This window comes from Meriones unguiculatus, assembly GCF_030254825.1.
Source record: "Meriones unguiculatus strain TT.TT164.6M chromosome X unlocalized genomic scaffold, Bangor_MerUng_6.1 ChrX_unordered_Scaffold_30, whole genome shotgun sequence".
Lineage (NCBI taxonomy): Eukaryota > Metazoa > Chordata > Mammalia > Rodentia > Muridae > Meriones > Meriones unguiculatus.
Window position 1 is genome coordinate 11,319,517 of NW_026843706.1, and position 15,388 is coordinate 11,334,904.

The following is a 15,388-nucleotide window of genomic DNA, read 5'->3' on the forward strand; positions in this document are numbered from 1 at the left end:
ACCTGCGTGGCTGAGACTGAAGGATCAACTTGAGTTCAAGGCCAGCCTGGGCAACATACTAAGTTCTATACCAATCTATATTACAGAGTGAGGTCCTGTCTAATTTTTTTTTTAATTTTTAAATGAAAGTTTGTCTCTCCAACTAGCTAATATCAAAACTGTGATAATATACTGTTATGGATAATCTTATACACATTTGATATATTTTGGGGATAAATTCACTGCATGTATCAAAAATTTAGAAGTTCATAAATAAATTTATTGTATTTTATAGTTCAAATATGCCATAAACTATGTCTTCTTTGGCACACTTTGCAAATGGGTAAGTTTTTTTTTGGGCCAGAAACTGAAACAATGGTTTTCAAAGTTCTTTGTCTGGTTTACCCAAAGTGACAAAGAATAACCCTCCCTACATGATAGTCATTCTCTCCTCTCTTCCTTCCTAACTCTTATCAGGCTGGTTTCCAAACCCTTCTTTTTGAATGTTTCCACTTAGTGAGGTTGTGTGCTTTCTTGCTTTATGACTTACTCCCAAAGGCCCATTTTAAAAAGTATACTAACAATTTACTTTCTGTTAGAGTACTTTATGATTTCCAGCACGATTTCATGAACTATTATTCTGATTCAGCTGAAAAACACTTTCTTACATATGAGCCATAATAATTTGACCTGGCCTACTCAAAATCCCAAGGACAAAATCAGCTTCAATGTAATCATAAAATCAGGCCTATGGATAGCTCCATGCCTTGGTAACACGTCAAGAATTTAACTGTGATCAAAAGGTTCATAGCACCTTCAGAGTCAAACACAGTTTAATCTTACCATGTAGCTAGCCTACAGTGGCTCTCATCTAACTTCAAGAACTCTCCCTGGTGGGGTCCACAAGAGCTGAATTGGCAATGCCACAGAATAACCAATGAAAAGATAATTCTATTTGAACAAGTTGCCCCTTATGCAATATCTATATTTTTGTATGTTTCAGAAGGGGGAGGTGTCTGTGTGCGTTTGTGTGTGGGTCTGTGTGTGATGTTCATGCATATGTATGTAAGTGTGCCAGAGGAGGATGTCATTTGTCCTGTTCTATCTTTCCCTGACCTATTCCCTTGAGGAAGGAAGGACCTCTCACTGGACTTGGAGGTAGGCTGGCAGTCAGAAAGCCATAACCATCTTCCTATTACCACCCTTAAAGCAGCAGAGTTAGCACTGCTATGCAGGAAGTCCATGTCCATGTTTTACAGTAAGTATTCTTACTCACTAAAGATTTACCCAAATTCTGTTTTCTTGATTTTGGGTTTTTTGTTTGTTTGTTTGGCTTGGTTTGGTTTGTTGTTGTCGTCATTTTGTTTTGTTTTGTTGAGACAGGGTTTCTCTGTGTAGTCTTGTTTGTTCTGGACTCGCATTTTAGATCAGGATGGCCTCAAACTCACAGAGATCCACCTGCCTCTGCCTCCCCAAGTGGTGAGCTCTGGGTGCTAGGTATACAGGCATGTGCACCTGGCTTGTTTTCTTTTTCAGAAAGACTTTCATTCTATAGAATGAATTGACATAAAATTCACTATGTAGCCTGAGCTAATGCATGACAATCTTCTTGTCTCTGCCTTCTGGAGCTGGGGTAACAGGCATGTGTCCAGAAAAATGAATTGCTTTACTCAAACACAAAATACAAAACCCAATATAATGATTCACATGATAATCTTACCATCTAGAAACCTGAGGCAGAAAGATTACCATGAGTTTGAGGCCCCCTGGCCTATATAGCAAGATTCTGTCAAAAAAAAAAAAAAAAAAAAAAAACTAAACAAGATTAGAGTAATGGCTCATGCCTGTAATAACAGCATGCAGAATGCTGAGCCAGAATACAATTTAGCTTGAATCTCTGTCAAAATTAAAGTGATGGAGGTGTACCTCAGTAGTACCATGTTTGCCTAGTATTTGTGAGGTTTTAAGTTTCATCCTCATATTACAAATAAAAAAGACTTTAGATGGTTGGAGTTTGGCGGAATCTTTTCATGAACTGGTCAACTGTGCATGTACATGTGTGAATAGATACACGTATATTTAATATATACTTAGGGAAATGCAATAATCAGTTTTTCAAATAACATATGACAGAAGGATCTACTATTGAGAAATTAAAGTTCTTATGTAAAGGGACTTGGAGACAAGCAGAAGATGGCCACAGTGAATAACTAACAGAAGTAAAGTGTGGATGGTATAATAACAAAGTAACTGGTAGGGCATTTTTCATCCCAGGGGTAACTGAATGATAGAAATAATATCCATTCCGAGAAACAGAAATCAAGACTCTTACCTGCCATTCAGAAGACTGACACAAAATCAGAAGATTTCAACTATAAAGGATGAAATTCTATTTCATTATAGTCAGCAAAGAGGTAGCAATTTGAAGTCAATTTCATACACTTAACTGGTTATAAAGGAATTGGTAACCTTACTGGACAGACTGCCCATATTTTGATCAAAAATCCTTTTCTCTGGAAAGGATAATTTTTATAGAACATATCAGGGACAAAATTAAAAGGAATTTTAATTAAAATTCCAAATGGGTTGTTGTGTTTTCTATTTGTTTGTTTTTTTTTTTTTTTTTTTTTTTTTAGTTTCTTTCTAGCCTTCATTGGTCTGGAACTCACTCTGTAGCCCAGGCTCACAGCAAAGTAACTGCTACTGCAGTGACTTTTCTTTATGTAGTTCCTCATAATCATCTTGTCCAATGACCTATAATCATTCACATTTCAAGAGTATTTCACACTGTTCATGTAATTCCTTCTCTTTTAAAATGGTTTTTGAAGAGCACTGAAATGGCTCAGCAGGTGAACGCTCTTGCCATCAAACCTGACAACCTAGGTTCTACCTCAGGGGTCCACATGCTATAAGCAAAGAACCAACTCCCACCACCTGCCATCTGACCTCCATAGGTGCATGTGTACACACAAAAGTAAAAATGTATCTTTAGTAAATTTGCAGGCAATTGGATGGAACTAGAAAAGATAATCCTAAGTGAAGTAACTCAGATCCTAAAAGACACATATTATATATACTCACTTATAAGCAGATATTAGACTATACAGGATAATCATACCATCATCCACAGACCCTAAGAAGCTATGTCACAAGGAAAGCCCAAGGAAGGGTACCATAATGTCACTCAGAAGGGGAAATAGAATAGACAGCTGAAGTGATGAAGAGAGAGAATTGGACAGGAGATGGAACTGGGAGGGAAATGAGGGTGGGGATGAGATGTTGGAAAAGGGGGGATGATGAGAGGGCTAGGAAAAAAAGGGAAACTGAGGGGAGGATATCTCTTTGTCAAGCTGGAGGCTTGCAACAGGGTAGGCTCCTGGAGGACATGGGTGTGACTCTAGTTGAGACTACTAATGCGGAGGGGGGGGTCATGAGGACTAAAGTCCCCACCTCCTAGCCAGGTAGAACTAATGGAAGGAGGGGAACAACCCACCAACAAAACCTGTGGTTCAAAAATTACCCTGCCTACAAGAAGTGCCAGGGATAATGAGGGAGCAAAGATTGAGGGAAAGTCCAACCAATAATTAGTTCAACCTGATACCCAGCCCACGGCAGAGAGCCAGCCCCTGACACTAATAATGATACTCTGCTATGCTTGTAGACAGGAACTTAACTTGACTGTAGTCTGGGAAGCTCCAGCCAGCAGCAGATTGAGACAGATGCTGGAACTTACAGCCAAGCATGGGGCAGAGCTCCAGGTGTTCTGTGGAAGTGCTGGGGGAAAGATGGAAGGACTTGATAGGGACAGGAACCTCACAAGAAGACCAACAGAAACAACTAACCCAGTCTCATGGGTGCTTTCAGAGACTGAGACATCAACTAAGGAGCATGCATGATCTGGAAGTAGGCCCCCTGCACATATGTGGCCAATGGGTGGCATGGTCTTCATGTGGAGCACCTGGGGGGAGGGCAACATGTACTCTAATCCTTGTTTTTGGATAATTTCCACCTGGCAGGACTACCTTGCCTGGCCTCAGGGAATGAGGATATGCTCTGTCTTCATGTAACTTGATATGCTGGGGAGGGGTGAAATGGGTGGAGGATGGCTCTCCTTTTCTGGAGGGAAAGGGAGAGGGGAAGGAGGAAGGGGAGACCTGGGAGGAGAGGAGGGTGGGAGCACCCTTGGGATGTAAAATAAATTTTAAAAAAAGTAGCCTCTTTCCACCATATTTCTGCGCCATCACCATGGTATACATGAATGTCCTGACCGATGCTCTCAAGAGCATTGACAATGCTGAGATGAGATGCAAATGCCAGATCCTCATCAACCATTCCCCAAAGTTTTCATTCGGTTCCTAACTGTGGAGATGAAGCATGGTTATACTGGTGAATTTGAGATCATTGATGATAACAGAGCTGGGAAAATCATTGTGAACCTCACAGACAGTTTGAATAAATATGGAGTGATCATTCCTAGATTTGATGTACAACTCAGAGACCTAGAGAAATGGCAGAACAATCTGCTCCCAGCTGGTCAATTTGGCTTCATTGCACTGACAACCTCAGCTGGCATCATGGATCATGAAGAAGAAAGATGAAAGCATAGAGGAGAGAAAATCCTGGAATTCTTTTCCTAGAGATGTAAAACATAAATAAAAAGCCTCTGTGGACTGTGAAAAATGTAACAAAATAGTTTTTGTTTGTTTGTTTGTTTTTACTCTATGTGCTGTATTGTTGTTGGAACGGGAAGTGGCTCCCACAGACTCTAGTATTTGAACACTTGGTGGCCCTGTTTGAGAATGTTGAGGAAGTACAACTTTGGAGGCAGCAGTACATCATTAGAGATGGACTTTCAAAGTGCCTCTTACCCCTCACTTTTTTTCTCCTTGCCCAACTCTCTTGTTTGAGACATGCCTTACATAGCCGAGGGTGGCTTTGAACTCACTAAGGGGTTAGTCAAAGCTCAAGGCTGACCTGAAACTCCTGATCCTCTCCAGTTTTACCCCCAAGTACTGGGATTACAGACATGATTTTTTGTTTTATTTTGTTTTTGAGGACAGAGTGTCATATAATGCAAGATGCCTTCAAACTCTTACAGAGCTGAAGCTGGTCTCAAACTGATAGCCCTGCTTCAGCAGCTCTAGTACTTGGATTACAGGTGCATGCTATAAGGCTGGGCACTCCTTTAACATCAGAAATGCCACCACAGATTGACTTTGCCATTTCTAACAACCTCATTAACTTGTGGTGTGTGGATGATTCAATAGTGATGTATCTCTAACCAGAGGTTTGTTGATGTGACCCTTTTTTAGGAAGATCTCTGCACTATCACCTAGTTGACTTTGTGTCGCTGCACATTCATAGTTATTTTCCTACCTCCCACTTCTCTTTTCTAATCTCTTTCCTTGGTTTACTTATAATGATCTCTTCTTACAACTGAGATTCCTTGTCTTTCTTTACTTCAGCATCTCATTTTGGCCAACTCATTACTTGACACATTTTCCATTTTATTCTCTGGATGACTTGGGTTATCTATAGCTTCTATCTTGGTGTCTTCTTTTGTGATTATTAAAATTTCATTTATGAACACTTGCCTAACTCACAAAAACAGTGCCAAACATTTATCTTCAGGTCACATGTCACAACCTCATGTTTACAACATTACCCAAGTCAGTACTTTGAAATAAAATTCTCCTTTAATTCATCTTATTCTTGATCTCTACAATTAACCACCAATGCCTTCCAAGTTCATACAATAAACCAGAACCATTTATAACTGAATTAGATTTGTGCTTCTAAAAAAAGTAAACCAGAAAAAATAAAAATAATCAGTTCCCATATGGTAGAACATGATATAAAAATAATCCTTTTTACAATAATGCGTAATCTAACATTATAAGAAAATACAATCTCATTTCCCACATTCAGTTTCAACATTTATCTTAGTAAATTTATAATTACTATTTTTGAGTCATAATTACCATACTCTATATAACATTTTGGTGTACTTCCACTGCAGAAGATTCATCTTAATGGAAATCTACAAAAGTAATGTGAACTATTAAAATTTAGGCACAGGTTACATGTGTCATATAATAAAATTAATTTAGCACTTAAAATTATTAGTTATACTCCCACAGGTCCAGTTGGTACCAAAGAACTCCATAAGGAAAGCTGTAGGACAGGACTGGTTATCTGGAGGTTGGGGTAACAGATTATAATTACTTTATTAAGCACAGCATTCTGAATTCCAATGCAGCTGTAATAGCTTCTTGTATACTAGAGGTTTTGTTATTTAGGATATAACTGATTATAATATACTGTTTGTTCTTGGGATAATTCCCATTTGCCTCTCATAGAGATTTCATTTCAGCACCAAATTAGCAAATGATTACTGCATTTGTAAAGTTTGTGAAGTGTTTCAAAATTATTCCAGTTTTAAAATACTTGTAAACGAAATATTATATAAATTTAAATAGAAAACTGAATTTAATGATATATATATAGTTATATTAATTATATCCATGTACAGTATTCAGCATATCTCATCTTTATCAGACACTACCCATTATTTGGAATCAATTAGAGGTAGTAAAGTAAGTATCTGAATATTTAAGGAATGACATGAATGCATAGTCATATTCATTGGTTTGTGGTTTCTGGATTTCTTTCTTTTTTTATTTTTTTATTTTATTTTTTATTTTTTTTGAGACAGGGTTTTCTGTGTAGCCTTGGCTGTCCTTGTAAGCCAGGCTGGACTCAAACTCCCAGAGATCCACCTCTCTTTGCCTTCCCCAGTGCTGGGATTACAGGTGTGCACCTCAGCGCCCTGCTCTAGATTTTCTCAAACTGTCTTTAATTTTTGTGTATTGCTGTGGCAACATGTGTGGAGGTCAGAGGTTAACATTTGGGGGTCATTTCTTGCCTTCTACCTTGTTGAGGTAAGGCCTCTCTTCTTGTTTCTGTTGCTGAGCTGACTGAATAGCTACAAGCTAGTCTGTCCATGAGCTTCCCATCAATTCCCTGATCCCTGATCTCACTGTAGCCATGCTGGGATTAGACGTGGGATACCAAATCTAGTTTTGTACATAAAGTTTAGGTATAAAATGGGTCATTAAAGTACACAGGTAGTACTTTGACCTTCATCTCCCTGGCCACTGGGCTTCTACTTTTTTTCCTTCATTTATTTATTTATTTATTTATTTATTTATTTATTTATTCACTTTATAGCTTGATCCCAGACCTCTCCCATTCTCCGAGTAGTCCGACTCTCATGCTTCCTCCCACCATTCCCCTCCCTCCTTCTTCCCAGTGATGGGTAGGCCCTTATGGGGTACCAACCCACCCTGGCATCTCAAGTCAGAGAAGGACTAAGCCCATCTTCTTTCACTGAGGCCAGAAAAGGTAGCCCAGCTAGGGGAAAGGGATCCAAAGTCAGGCAACAGAGTCAGAGGCAGCCCCTACTCCCATTGTTAGGGGACCCACGTTTTGACCAGGCTGCACTTCTGCTACATATGTGTAGGGGGTCTAGGTCCAGCCCATGCATGCCCTTTGGTTGGTGATTCAGTCTCTTTGAGTCCCCATGGACCCAGGTTAGTTGACTGTGTAGGGCTCGACCCCTCTAGCTCCCTCAATTCTTCCTCCCACTCTTCCACAAAACACCTCAAGGTCTGTCTATTGTTTGGCTGTGGGTCTCTGTAACTGTTTCCATCAGCTGCTGGATGAGGCTGACAGTTATGCTAGACTCCTGTCTGCAAGCATAGCAGAGTATCATTAATAGTATCAGGAAGTGGTTTTCTCCCATGGGGTGGGTCTCAAATTGGGGCCAGTCACTGTTTTGCCATTTCCTCAGTCTCTAATCCATCTTCCTCCCAACATTTCGTTTAGGCAGGACAAACATTTTTATGGGTGGGTTGGCTTCCCCCTCCCTCCATTAGAAGTCCGACCTGGCTGCAGGAGGTGGCAACTTCAGAGTTCATATCCTGCCCTGGTAGGAATCTCAGCCAGGGTCACCCCATAGACTCCTGGGGGTACCTCCTGTCCCAGAGATGCTACCCCACCAATTTCTGTTCTCTCTTCCAGTCTTTTCTTCCCTTCCCCAACCCTCTACCATCCTAATACCTGAACCCCACACAGCTCCATCTTGCCATCCACTTCAGATGTCTATTTTATTTCCTCTTCTGCATGAGCTTCAAGCATCCTCCCTTGGGCCCCCTTGGCTTTTTTGAGTCTGTGGATTGTATCATGGTTGTCCTGTACATTATGGCTAATATCCACTTATAAGTGAGTAAATACCATGCATGTCTTTCTGAATCTGGGTTACTTCACTTTCTACATTCTTGTTGTTTTTTTTTTGTTTTGTTTTTTGTTTTTTTTTTTTCTTTCTTGGTGTAATCTGCCTTAATCAACAAATATTCCTACATCAAAACGTAAATCTCTATCATCAATTCTAAATTAAAGTTCAGTTTGATACCAAGCGTGCCTCTAATCCCAGTACTTAGGTACGCAGAAAAAGGTGCAGCTCTGTGCATTTGAGGCCAGCCTGGTCTACAAAGTGAGTCCAGGAAAGCCAAGGCTATGCAAAGAAACCTTGTCTAAAAAAATAGAAAAAAGAAAGAAAGAAGTAAGGAAAGAAAAGAAAAAAGTTTAGTCTGATAATGCATAACAAAATGTGTGTGTAAGTGTATCTGTGTGTGTGTGTGTGTGTGTGTGTGTGTGTGTGTGTTTGAGGAATAAGTACATGGGATGGCACATGTGTAGATGTAAAAAAAAAATCTTCTAGGAATTAGTTCTCTCTTTCCACCTTATGAATCCCCAGAGTTTCTAAAGGCCACCAGAAACATCTTGAGGCCTGTAAAAGAGAAACTGGAACTTCAAGCAAATAGAATTTTTCACAGTGCAATGGAGAAATGAAAGTAATGTGATCAGGCTGTGTTTGTTTCTTTAAAATGTTTGTTACTTCTTTATAGAACAAAATTTTAGCTTCACAGTATTTCTGTAGTTAAATAATGGCATGCATACAGTGTATTATGATTGCATTCATGCTCCATTACCTTCTCTTTTTTTCATTACTGTTGTTACTCCTTCTTCTTCCCAGATGAGTATGTGAAAGCTGTATGCAGTGTGTTGCAGCTGTTATATGTACGTTATGTTCCCCAAACAGGGTTCCATAGCACTTCTCCCATTCTCTGGCTCTTGGAGTCTTTTTGCCTCCTTTTCTGCAATGTTCCTTTGGCGTTGGAGGAAGTATTATAGATGTCCCATTTAGTACTAGGCACTCAACAGTCATTTCGTCTCTGCATTTGACCTAATACTTGTATTATAAGTGTAGCCCATCATGATTAATCTACCTGCAACATCTGTCACTCCATTTATCTCTAGGGTGAATTTGGCTAATCTAGCTGACAAAACACATTTTCTTTTCTTTGCTAAACACTCCAAAGCTGTATGCTGTGTTTAAAAGGACAACAACTATTCGTCCATGAAATTTATGAGTAGATTCACTCCCATTAGAACCAAAGTATAAAATCCCTCAAGATTTTTCTTTTTGTATCTAACATGAGGCTCTATTTGTAGCAAATATTTTATTTGTAGAATATTGTCCTGCTTAGAGTTGAGAAGGAAAGGGTTTATTTGGCTTACACTTCCAGACCATAGTTCATCATTGGAGGAAAGTCAGGACGGGAACTCAGTCAGGGCAGGAACCTGGGGTCAGGAGTTGATGCAGAGGCCATGGAGGGTGCTACGTACTAGCTTGCTCCTCATTGCTTGCTCAGCCTGCTTTCTTATAGAACTCAGGACCACCAGCCCAGAGATAGCACAATCCATAACCATCTGGAAACTCCCCTATTGCAAACTAATTAAGAAAATGCCTTTCAGACTTGCCTACAGCCCCACATTATATGGAGGCATTTTTTTCAATTGAGGCTCCCTTCTATCTGATGACTCTAGCTTGTATCAAGTCGACACACACAAACAGCCAATACAGATGTCTAGTACATGTATAATTTAGACTAAAATGTTTTATTTATGTAATGCAACTATAAAAATATACCTTATATTTATTATTTTTATGGTGCAAAGATAGAACCCAGGCCTCATGTATGCTAAGCAAGTGCATTATTATTGTTTTACATTTTAGGCCATTATGTTTATTTTAAAAAATAAAGGTTGATCACCTCCACCTGAGGAGGGAGCAGCCTTACCAGTCCACAGAGGAAGACAATGCAGCCACTCCTGATGAGACCTGATAGACTAGGGTCAGATGGAAGGGGAGGAGGACCTCCGATTTCATTGGACTGGGGGAGGGGCACAGGAGAAAAAGAGGGAGGGAGGGTGGGATTGGAGAAGAAGAGGGAGAGAGGGTGGGATTGGGATTGATGGGGGAGGGGACTACAGCTGGGCTATAAAGTGAATAAACTGTAATTAATAAAAATAAATAAAATAAAATAAAATAAAATAAAGTAGGGTTTGGCTTTCAGAGAGAATTCTAGTCCTGTAATTTCAACAATTGTTTCAATATTGCTTGTATCCCATTAATCATCTCTATTTTATTTGGGGTTCCTTAAAGCCTCTTCCAACCGAGCAACAACCTTAGGTAGGAGAGACAAGGCTAGTGGGTGGTGGGTGCAGACCCTTTTATTTCTCCCAGCTGTTTAGGGTTGATGGGTTCTTTTGGGTTTATACTAATCTTCATCAATAGCAAATGGCAGTAGGCAGTCTCCTCTAAGCTGCTGCTTTGAAATGTTTCTTTCTGTCTGCCTCCTCCAAGCTGTCATACCAATCAACTCTGGACTCTAAACTGCCACATCTTCTCTTTCTGGGCTCTCATATCTATATCCCTCAGAGTCCTAGGCCACGCTTCTTGCCCTGCAGCAGGAGGCAGGCCATTTCTGGCTGGCAAAGACCATGCCTTGCAGGAGACCATCATTTGCTGTGGACAACCTAAAGCCCAAACTAAACTCCCACATGTGGGATTAAAACAAAAATATATTTATATAACATAACTGAGTTTTTAAAGAAACCAAAACTTCCATTACAGGAATATCACAAATTAAAGACTTTCTGTGCTAACCTAGTAAATTTGAAGCCAGATTGAATAAACTATTGAAACTTTATTTCAAAAATAAAAATAAAAACACAGAAGAGCTGGGCATATAGGTCAGCTAAAGGGTGTTCATCTCTAACACATGACGCCACAGTTTCAGCCCCTAGGACCATAAAAAGAAAGGATGTATATTAGTACTTTTCCATTATCACAACTACCAAGGAAACTTAATAGAAGGATGGTTTGAAAGGGCATATAGTTCTAGAAGAACGAGTCCATCACTGTCCATGTGGGGAACCAAGGTAGCAGACAGGTATTACATCTGGAGCAGCAAGCTAAGAGCTCACATTTAGAACCACAAACAAGAGGCAAAGAGCACACCTGGGCCACTCAAAACCTCAAAGCCTGGCCCAGTGGCACACTTCCTCCAGCAAGGACACACCTCCTAAACCTACCCAAACAGAGCCATCAAACTGAAACACAGTATTTAAATGCACAAGACTGTGGGGAACATCTCATTCAAACCACCTCAGGAAACAAGGAAGAAGGGAGGGGGGGAGAGAGAGACTGAGGGAGGGAGTGACGGAGGGAAGGAAGGAAGGAAGGAAGGAAGGGAGGGAGGGAGGGAGGGAGGGAGGGAGGGAGGGAGGGAGGGAGGGAGGGAGGGAGGGAGGGAGGGAGGGAAAATATAATTTTTTTAATAATTTTGACAGTGCTGTAGATAGAACCCAAAGCTTCACACATGTGGCTCATCCCTGAAATACACACCCCACATTAGATTCTATTCTAGTTCTTTTAATTTTTTTTATTAATTACACTTTATTCGCTTTGTATCCCCCCATAAGCCCCTCATCCTGCCTCCCAATCCCACCCTCTCCCCCCTTCCTCACACTTGCCCCTCCCCAAGTCCACTGATAGGGGAAGTCTTCCTCTCCTTCCTTCTGATCTTAGTCTATCAGATCTCATCAGGAGTGGCTGCATTGTCATCTTCTGTGGCCTGGTAAGGCTGCTCCCCCCTCAGGGGGAGGTGATCAAAGAGCAGGCCAATCAGATTATGTCAGAGGCAGTCCCTCTTCCCATTACTATGTAACACTAAACTGCCATGGTCTACATCTGTGCAGGGGTTCTAGGTTATCTCCATGCATGGTACTTGGTTGGAGTATGAGTCTCGGGGAAGAACCCAGTGTTCAAATTTTCTGATTCTGTTGCTCTCCTTATGGAGCTCCTGTCCTCTCCAGATCTTACTTTTTCCCACTTCTTTTAATTTTTTTTAAAAGATAAGAGTCTCATACTGTAGCTCTGGCTGAACTCTCAAGTTCAAGTGTTGGAATAACAGGCACACCAATCTTAGGTTCTACCTCTTACTAGAATAAGTTCAATATTTTGATTCTTGGTTTATTTATTTGTTTGTTTGTTTATTTAAAATAGGGTCTCACTATGTAGCCTTAGCAAACCACAGATTTTCAAACATCTCCTCCCTTTCCCTCTCAAATTCTATGATTAAAGACATGTGTGATGTGTCTATTGGGTTTTTAATTTCTTGAAACAGAATCTTACGTAGTTCGACCCATCTGGCCTCAAAATAACTATATAAACAAAACTAGCCTTGAACTTCTGATTATTTTGCCTCCATAGCTATGTATCATAATATCCAGCTGATCACTAGAATATTCAGAAAATATTCATTATAAGCAAGATATTAGACATTTGCCAGCAAAAATCTAATAAGGTTTAGGAAAAGGCTAAGTAGTTGAGTGTCTTCTATATAGCTTTAAATGGAAAAAGAATGAGCATGGTTAAGCAGACATAAAAGTTACAGTTTAATATTTAAACTGCATTCTTACTGTTTCACCATAAGAGAAAAGGTTGAATTTTTATCAACTAAGGCAATGATTTATTGGTATTGTCTTTTTGATTAGATGGCAACCTTCAATTAATTTTTTTTTTTTTTTTAGTTTTTAGAGACAGGGTTTCTTTGTGTAGCCTTGACTGTCTTGGTCTTGCTTTGCAGACCAAGCTGGCCCAAAACTCACAGAGATCCGCCTTCTTCTGCCTCCCTGAGTGCTGGACTTACAGGTATGTGTCGCTACACCCAGCTCATTTCTATTTTTATTGCTAGTTATGCCATTGTAAAATATATAGTAAATAACAAATTAATATCTTATAATTGCATAATTGATTGTAAACTATACTGTGACATTTTGAAAATGGATAATTCCATGTACTAATTACTTATTTCTTTTAGATTTTACATCTCAAGGTATCATTTGTGCTATAATTGTATTTAAATATTCATAATAAATACATGTAGATTATTTTAAAACATTAATTAAGAAATATAATGGCTATTTGTAATAGCCAGAACCTGGAAACAACCCAGATGTCCATCAACGGAGGAATGGATACAGAAACTGTGGTATTTTTACACAATGGAATACTACTCAGCAATCAAAAAGGAGGAAATCATGAAATTTGCAGGCAAATGGTGGGATCTAGAAAAGATCATTCTGAGTGAAGTATCCCAGAAGGAGAAAGACAAACATGGAATATACTCGCTTACATAGACCTAAAAGATAGGATAAACATAATGAAATCTATACACCTAAAGAAGATAATCAAGAAAACGGACACGGGGTATGATGATCTATCCTCATTTAGAAAGACAAATGGGATATGCATTGAACGTATGACAGGAGTCTACCGCAGAAAGCATCTGAAAGACTCTACCTAGCAGTGCTCCAAAATAGATACTAAGACTCACAACCAAACCTTCGGCAGAGTGCAGGGAATCATATGAAAGAAGGGGAGTTTGATGTGGAAAGGATAGGAGCTCCACAAGGACCAAACGTATCTGGGCACAGGGTCTTTTCTGAGATGGACACTCAACCAAAGTCCATGAGAGGATAAAACCTAGAACCTCTGCTCAGATGTGACCCGTGATAGCTCAGTAAGCAATTGATTTCCCAAAGTGAGGGGAACAAGGACTATTACTAACAGGAACTCAATGACTGGCTCTTTGACCTCCCCACCTCCCAAGGGAGGAGCAGTACTGTTAGGCCACAGAGGAGGACTTTGCAGCCAGTCTTGAAAATACCTGACAAAAGGGAGTCATATGAAAGGGGAGGAGGTCCTCCCCTACTAGTGGACTTGGAAAGGGGCAGGGAGGAGATGAGGGAGGGAGGGTGGGATTGGGGAGGGAATGAGGGATACAGCTGGGATACAGAATTAACAAAATGTAACTAATGAGAAAAATAAAATTATGGAAAAGAAAAAAAAAGAAATATAATGGCATGAGATCTCTCAGTCCTACACAAAGAACGACAGGCAATTAAAGAATGCTGGGAGTGGGAGAAATAGTCTTTCCCAAAGTAATAGAATACCAGCCGGTTTTCCAGTGCCAAATGGTCAACTCTTAAAACATACATACAAGTAACATTATACAGACTGAACAAGTTGTATTTATATATTTAGGAATATACATGTATATACATATACACATATGTATGTGAGAATAATTATTGAAAAATAGACCATGAATTTGAAAGAGAGCAAGGAGGGGTACGGGAGGTTTGGGGAGAAGGAAAGGGAAAGGGGAAATTATATAATTATAATCTCAAAAACTAAAGAAATGTTAAAAAAGAGAAAGAGGGAAAGTTGAATTTAAGAGTAGATTTCATTCAGGGAAGTTTTTTGTCTTCACTGTGATTTCCTACGACCTACATTCTAGTTTACATTGCAAGCCAATACATTTTTCTTTTTTAAATTTTAATTTTTATATTAATTACACTTTCTTCAGTTTGTATCACAGCTGTAGCCCCCTCCCTCATTCTCTCCCAATCCTACCCTCCCTCCCTCATCTCCTCCCATGACCCTCTCCAAGTCCACTGATAGGGGAGGTTCTCCTCCCCTTCCATCTGACCCTAGTCTATCAGATCTCTTCAGAACTGGATGCATTGTCTTCCTCTGTGGCCTAGTAAGGCTGCTCCCCCTTCGGGGAGAGGTAATCTAAGAGCCAGTCACTGAGTTCATGTCAGAGACAGTCCCTGTTCCCCTTACTAGGGTACTCACTTGGATACTGAGCTGCCATGGGCTACATCTGTGCAGGGGTTCTAGGTTATGGCCATGCATGGCCCTTGGTTGGAGTATCAGTCTCAGAAAAGACGTCTGGACCCAGATTTCTTGGTTCCGTTGCTCTCCTTGTGGAGCTCCTGTCCTCTCCAGGTCTTTCTATCTCCCCCTTCTTTCATAAGATTCTCTGCACTCTGCTCAAAGTGTGGCTATGAGCCTCAGCATCTGCTCCATCCCTGATCTCAAGCTGTACTACAGAGCAATAGTAATAAAAACTGCATGGTACTGCCATAG

At 40.0% G+C, this 15,388-nt stretch overlaps 1 protein-coding gene and 1 pseudogene across 3 annotated transcripts in view; one reads left to right on the forward strand and one right to left on the reverse strand.

The window, feature by feature from the left end:
- The window catches only part of Tasl (TLR adaptor interacting with endolysosomal SLC15A4), a 203,450-nt gene that overhangs the window by 75,071 nt on the left and 112,991 nt on the right, over positions 1 to 15,388 (reverse strand). The window lies entirely within an intron of this gene.
- LOC110543627 (small ribosomal subunit protein uS8-like) lies at positions 4,225 to 4,616 on the forward strand (annotated as a pseudogene).